A 6,484-nucleotide genomic window follows, 5' to 3' on the forward strand; every position below is an offset into this window, starting at 1 on the left:
AAGACTTTTGGAGAACTGCTAACATTAGCTTCAATGAAATATAATCTGCATAATCAATCCACAAGTTTAAAAACAAAACAAAACTATGAAGGACTATACAAAGCCCTATCCGAAAAAATAAGAGAGGCTCATTTAGATCAGAATCAAGTCCTTTCCTACCCAAGAATGACTGGGGGGGAATGGGGGGAGGGGGGGGGGCAGGTTGGGGGAGGGAATAAATAAATAAATTACAATCTCTACTCCACTCCAGGGCATAATAAAATTTCATCTCAAAACACAGAATGCTGGGAATTTCTCTAGATCAATATGAAGTATGTGATATTTGTGTGATATTTGGAGAAGTTTATGACTATTGGGAGGATACAATTAACTTGTTTTTAAGCACTTTAATTAAAATAGTCAATCACTCCTTCCACTAAATCCTAGAGTTCCAAATTTTCAGTCAGTTTACCTTCAACAATGTTGCTATTTTCAGATCAGCATTTTCTTCCTAATGTTTTCTCATGTTTAGTTTGTTAGTTTTCTCATGTTAGTATTTTCTTGCTCAAACTGAGCTGCTTTTGTAGCTTCTCATGTAAGAGATTCTGTTAGTTGGCAAGGAACCTAAGACTTAAATGTTGGAGTTCTGCATGCGAGTTCATTCCAGGAATCTTCTCTTTGGCTCTTTATCATCTTTTTCTGCTATAGATCCAGAGATTCCAATGGCTTTTTAAAGGTAATTTAATGAACCGATAATGTTTTAATTCAGCTTGGTAGGTATTTGGTTGGCTTACTCTAGAAACAGTTACCAAACATGACTCACCCCAGGATGATTATGTTTCAGTTTCAGCCAGGTGCAGCTAGGACTTGGCAACAGTCATCATAAAGCTGGTGTCTGTGCTAATTCTGCACTTGGTGACCTTCACAATGTGGGTGTTTGGAACGACTCTGCTGGCACAAGTACAAATTCTCTCATACAACCATCTGTTCCTTGTGAAGAGGAGTTTTCAACAGGTATCTGGGATGTTTCATCTACAGCATTCAATTTTTAGCAAATATCCCATATTTATGGTAGGAAAATAATTTCCACGCTTCCTTGAGGAAAGCAGGGACTAGAGCAATATTTGGAGATGAAATCCTTCATATTAAATGTAAGAACTGCTGAAGCACCTCCCCAGGATACCCCAAACCAACCAAAACACTGACGATCCAAAGGCAGGTCTTCAACTCCAAGATCCTGAAGTTTCCCATTCTCCTATCATGTAACTCCTTTTACAGGACCTTTCTTCCCTCTGTATCTCAACACTCTGCCTATGCCTGGAGAATGACTAATGCATGATATATTGATGGAGAAGCACGTCATCCAAGATAGGCATAACACAGTTGGCCTAATGATAATCCCAACAGAGTATCTTTGTTGTCCTGATTTAAGAAACTACAATAAAATACCTATATTTCTTTTTTTGTTTTGTTTTTGTTTTTGTTTTTGTTTTTTTCTCATTTTGACCTATAACACACAGTCAATGCTGGATGGAGATTTTCAGCTTTTCCATTTAACTATGAAACCTAGCAACTACTTCTTAACACCAGTCTTTGAGGATTCCTGTTCCACTGAAGCAAATGCCAGCATCTGTGCAGCATCTGTTTTAAGACAGATATGTCAATTTAAGGTGTTATTTTTGCTTGCTGTATGCGAGAAAGTTTTCTTGAGGTGATCACTGATTTTATATACTCTTTGGAGACTTCCCGCTCTTCAGAAATTCCAGCACAAAATCTATCTACCACGTAACTGTACTAAAGGAAGAGAGTAATAATCTGTATATAGGACAAAGATTTTGCAATCATAGCTTAAAAAAAAAGGTGAACTAAAAAAATAATTTTCATTAGAGTATTGAAAATGAAGAGTTCTGTCTGCAATAACAGACATACTAACTTCTTATGAGAGATACATTTATATATAGAAAATAAACAGAAATTATGTGTAGATGCTCAGGATTACAGGTTATGTGACAATAATTCTGAAGCCGGTGTTGTCATTTACGTGGTGTACAGGATGTTTTGCAGTCAGATTTAGTGATTACAGGCACTTCTTTTTCTGTGTTTCTGACAGATCTTTTATTTTAGGAAGTTATCACTTAGACATAAATAGATCTTTCAATTTAATGCTTCTCAGGATTCCAAGGTTAAAACAGGCTTTATTGGCAAGAGAAGAGTAAGAAGTATGTTATCTTATAGACAGTATATTTTCCAAACAAATTCAGTGGTGCACATGGAAATATTTTAAACATTTAGTCTTAAGTACTTTATCTCATTTTAATTTGTGTTTCAGAGTTTCTGTGCTCTCTAGTATGATACACAGATACAGTGGTATACAGTCTTAGTGTTCAATCCCAAGTGACTACCAGCGTCCACTCCTGTTGTTGTCAGAACCTGCAGAGGCACAGTATCACAGTTGCTTGGGATGGAATCTCCACATCCTTCTTCTTCTGCAGCATTCTTATTCATATCCTATTGAAAGCTGAAGCTGTCTCATACGTAGTTTTTCATGTATTTATTTCTCATCTAATCTTTGTAGTAGTGTAAAAGCATGTAACATTATTTTTTGAGACAATGGAAATATAGAATAATAAGCAACACAGGAGTCTTAATCAGAGAAGTCATTCCAAGCAGTCAATGAGTTTTTACAGACAGAAAGCGGTTTTTGCCGCATCTCATCCTAACCAGCTGAATGCAGGCCAGTTTCAAATCAAAAGCTACACAACTTTGTGAGACACAGTATTATGGTCAAACTATCAAACTGTTTTGAATTCTGATAAGTATATATGGCCCACCCAGAATTTCTCATTTTCATACAGTATTTATCTGGTTGGGAAAAAATAAGAGTTTAAGAGTTAGGAAGGTGGAGAATTAAAATCACGGTGAGCTGCAGACCTCAGTAACTGATGATGCACATGCTTCTTATGTCCATAGCACTTCATTCTGAGCACAACAGTTGGGATAAAAATGTGTTAGCAATATCTTGTGCAAACTGGTGCTTCATCAAAATTCCACAAGGACTGGAATGTATTCTACAAGCCATACTCTACCAGTATAGAAAGCTAGGAGGTCACTGATAAACTGTTTCTAGAAAGCTTTGGATTTTTGTAAGCATCAACCTAACCTGTTCTTCTTCCAGATATTAGAAGAAATGTCAGATCTTGTTTGTTTACAGTGGAGTTTATTTCTTTTAGAGTTTAAAAGTTCTTTCTAATGGAATCAGATTTGTTGCAGAGAGATACAGCAGGATTTTTTCTTCAATTATTTTTTGTCTGGAGAAAAAAAAAAAAAAAAGGATGTTACAGAGCACAGAACAACAGAAAGAGGATTATTACAGATTTTACCTGTCTGATTCATTATCATACGAAGGAAAGATTGCTCAGATAACTACTAAATATCCAGAAGAATCACAGCTGCTCTACTATATTCTACAAACCTGCTCATCTTTTTGTTTAAGATTGTAAGGAAGAGGGAGAGGAGAGGAGAGGAGAGGAGAGGAGAGGAGAGGAGAGGAGAGGAGAGGAGAGGAGAGGAGAGGAGAGGAGAGGAGAGGAGAGGAGAGGAGAGGAGAGGAGAGGAGAGGAGAGGAGAGGAGAGGAGAGGAGAGGAGAGGAGAGGAGAGGAGAGGAGAGGAGAGGAGAGGAGAGGAGAGGAGAGGAGAGGAGAGGAGAGGAGAGGACGGGAGAGGAGAGGACGGGAGAAGGAGGGGAGAGGAGAGGAGAAGGAGGGGAGAGGTAATGGAATGAGTTTTCAGGTAAAACTGGAGAATGGTTCCAAAGAAAGGCTAAACATACTAAGATCTGGAAATACATATATATGTGTATGCCTTCGTCATTTCCTTTGGTATAGTGCTACTATTTTGAGATTTAATCTGTTTAGGAGAAGTCACGATAGAACACATTACTCCAACCAAGATTGAAAGTTTCCCATAGCGTTACTGGGGAGATCTTACTCAGAGAGATGCTGCTAGGGAAGTTGGTTCTATAAATCGTATTTTATTCCATCTAAGCAATAAGCCTGCAGCTATAAACTCTGTAAGCTAAACAAACTATTACTGTGAGCTTAGTCTGTACATAGTTCAGGACAAACACTTCCAAAAAGTGAAATGACTCAGGTAAATCAACAACAGCTAACTGCAAAGAGATTTCTTCTTCTGATATTGTTCAGTATGAAGATGAATTTGTAACATAAAGAAAATGAAGTACAAAAGAAAAAAATTACCAACACAGCTGTAGTAACTGATAATCTTGAAAATTACACTAAAAGCACTAAAGTTTAGATACTTTAGTCTTGATATGTCTTACTGACTTTTTTGTAGTTACCTGTATGGATATCCAAATGTGTCTGCCCACAGAAATGCAAACAGCAGAGGTGTCATTGTCTAGCAATTTGTCATGATGCAGCAAGGAAGAAATCTAGGTCATTTGGATAATTCTAATTTGAATAATCATAATGATTCTAGTCAACTCAGTCTGTTGCCTCAGGCATCTGAGCAATTTCATCCACCCAACTCAACCCTGTAAAGTACAAAAAAGCATTCATGAACTTAATAGAACTCTTTGGGAAAAGAAAAAAAAAAAAAAGTGGGTATGATGTATTCTAAATATTCTATAATTTCTCAGGATTTACAGAAGTTTTATAGTAATCTTTCTCTAGTCATTAACCTTTTACTTCATATTAGTAATAGCTAATAAAGTTGTTGTATATTCCATAGCGTTAAACACTGTGAGGTAATTACAGAAGGTTCCTCCTGAAAAGCAGAATGATCCAAATATATGAATTTTGTACTAAGATAATGGACAAAAGACATGGAGTAAAGAAGCATCAGACAAAAGGATTAACTTAGCATTTTATCAAATAAGTCTACTAAGATGAAAAATATTATAATTTCTTATAAACTTCTTATGAAAGAAAGGAAACAGAGAGACAAAAATCAGCTGCAGAAGAAGCACTAAGTCAGGCAGAAAAAGAAGCAGATTCCTTAGAGATGCTTAGCTGCTCCTCTGAGCAGGAGGTAATTGCCAGGGATAAAAAGGGCAAACTGGATGCCAAGACAGAAAGCAATGATGGAGCACCAAGCATCCTTGTCAATATATTTGTAAGTCTGCAAAAGGTCCCAGGAGCTAAGGAATTCATCTGGCTTTCTATTTCTTGAGATGGTAATCTTCCCATGATATAAATTTTCACTACATTTCCTGACAGAAAAGGGATGCAACCACTCTTAAAGGTTGCTAGATAAAATACTTATGCCATTGAACAAGCATATACATATATATATGTTCCTGAATAAATTGTCCAATTAGAATTATTTCTTTGATACGGTCAGTTAAAATTAATTCTGGCACATGAGGCAGCCTGAAGCCAAGTACATCCTTGCTGTGTTTTGGTGTGAGAACTTAGGAAAAAAATGTCTTTATCAGGCTTACCAGAACTAACTAAGCAGTTACCTTTTTATTGAGGGAGAACTTAGGAAAAAAATGTCATTATCAGATTTACCAGAACTAACTAAACAGTTGCCTTTTTATTGAGGGAGATCTAGATGTTTTGTTGTTGTCATGGGAGTCATATATTAGACTAAATAATAGTCTAATAGTCTGTAGCAATAGTCTAAAGAAGAACAGGTAGGGCAAAGGAAAGCTGTATTCTGTTGGATTTTGACATCAGGTAATAATCAGCAAATCCAAGAATTTAGTTAACTTTATTTTAGAAAGTATCTGTGCTGAGCACTCAAGAATCTCTCATGAACACAAGAGTTTAGCCATTTGTTTAAAAACATTTAATTATAAACTTTGCAAAAGTCTGCTACTCACAAAAGTAAAGTCTCTAAGTATTTCCCTCTGAGGCAGTTAGTTTAGAAATAACTCTGCCACTGACCTTTTAGTATTTATTTGGTTCATATAAAGTAGTATTTATGTTTCCAAAACTAATATTTCAGGTATCTTGGCTGAGAACTGAAAGCGTTATACTTTTCACAGAATCATACCATAGTTGAGGAGGAAAGTCATCTTCAGAGATCGTACAGTCCAACCCACTTTCTCATAGTTGCTACGAGTCATGTCCAGTCAGTTTCTGAGTATCTCCATGAATGGAGACTCCACGGTCTCTCCGGGCAATTTGTAAGTGTGGTAAAAAAAAAAAAAAAAAAAAAAAAAAAATTGCTTTCTTGCTTTCTTATTTTTAAATTGAGTTTCTTGTAAGCCAGTGTGAACTGTATGCTTACAGTACTCCTCCTCACCAAAACCTGAGCAACCTAAAATGGCACAAGGACAACTGTGGCATGTTAGGTTGAGCTGAGAGATGCCATCAATAGCTCAAGCAGGGCTATTGATGGCATCTTTCCCAGAATTTGAGCTGGAATCAACGCACTAGGGAAAAGTCAAAGCCTTCAGAGGCAATGTAACCTTTTAAGGTCAAGAACTGAAACAAGCTAAAATCTGATTCAGTCAGCTTTGAATTTAAAAAAAAAAAA

The 6,484-nt window shown here is 36.5% G+C and overlaps 1 long non-coding RNA gene across 1 annotated transcript; it reads right to left on the reverse strand.

The window, feature by feature from the left end:
- Positions 1–2,081: 2,081 nt before the first annotated feature.
- Positions 2,082–6,100, reverse strand: LOC149920093 (uncharacterized). The gene is made up of 3 exons (XR_016465390.1): positions 5,999–6,100; positions 4,338–4,532; positions 2,082–3,287 (listed from the first exon to the last, which is right to left on the reverse strand). It is a non-coding gene; the product is annotated as an uncharacterized LOC149920093 (long non-coding RNA).
- Positions 6,101–6,484: the final 384 nt, after the last annotated feature.

This window comes from Phasianus colchicus, chromosome 1 (assembly GCF_987193195.1).
Source record: "Phasianus colchicus chromosome 1, bPhaCol1.hap1.1, whole genome shotgun sequence".
Taxonomy (NCBI): Eukaryota; Metazoa; Chordata; class Aves; order Galliformes; family Phasianidae; genus Phasianus; species Phasianus colchicus.